Raw genomic sequence first — 1256 nt, forward strand, 5'->3', positions numbered from 1 at the left:
TCCAGCAGTTCCACTCTTAGGGATATATCCTAGAGAAGTAAGATCTGTCACGTGAACAGACATATGTACACCCATGTTCACTGCAGCATTATTCACAATAGCAAAAAGATGGAAACAACCTAAGTGCCCATCCACAGATGAATGGATAAACAAAGTATGATACATACACATAATGAAATACTATGCATCGATAAAGAACAATGATGAATCCGTGAATCATCTCACAACATGGATGAATCTGGAGGGCATTGTGCTGAGTGAAATACATTAATCACAAAAGGACAAATATTGTATGAGACCGCTTTATAAAAACCCAAGTAAATGTTACACATGGAAAAAAGTAACCTTTGATGGTTACGAGGGGTGGGGGAGGGGAAATCACTAACTAGAGAGTAGTCAAGTGTTAACTTTGGTGAAGGGAAAGACACTGTACAATATAGGGGAGGTCAGCACAATCTGACCAAAGAAAAGCCATAGAAGATTCCTAGACACATCCAAACATCTTGAGCAGTAAGTTACTGGGGCTGAGGACTATGGTCTCAGGGGACATTTAGGTCAATTGGTATAACATAGTTCATAATGAAAATGTTCTACATCGTACTAGGTGAGTAGCATCTAGCATCTTAAAAGCTTGCGAGTGACCATCTAAAATACATCAATTGGTCCCATCCCATTCAAAGCAAAGGAAAATAAAGAAAACCAAAGACACAAGGAAAATATTCACCCAAAGGACTAATGGACCACATGAACCACAGCCTCCACCACCCTGAGCTCAGAAGAACTAAATACTGCCTGGCTACCACCACCGACCACTCTGACAGGGATCACAATACAAGGTCTCAGATAGAGCAGGAGATAAACGTAGAACAAAATTCAAATTCACACACAAAAAACCAAACTTACTAGTATGACAGAGTCTGGAGGAACCTCCGAGACTATGGCACCCAAACATTCTGCTAACTCAGAACTGAAGCCACTCCTGAAGTCCACCTTTCAGCCAAAGATTAGGCAGGCCTATAAAGCAAACAATAATACATGTGAAGAACGTGCTTCTTAGTTCAATCAATTATATGAGACCAAATGGGCAACACCTGTCCAAAAGTAAAGTTGAGAAGGGAGGAAGGGGCAGGAAAACAGGAAAAATGGACACAGGAAACCTGGGGTTAAAAGGGAAAGGGGAAGAATGCTGACATTTTGCGGGGATTGCAACCAATGTCACAAAACAATTTGTGTATACATTTTTGAATGAGAAACTA

The sequence above is a fragment of the Trichechus manatus genome, unplaced genomic scaffold (assembly GCF_000243295.1).
Source record: "Trichechus manatus latirostris isolate Lorelei unplaced genomic scaffold, TriManLat1.0 scaffold00264, whole genome shotgun sequence".
Classification (NCBI taxonomy): domain Eukaryota; kingdom Metazoa; phylum Chordata; class Mammalia; order Sirenia; family Trichechidae; genus Trichechus; species Trichechus manatus.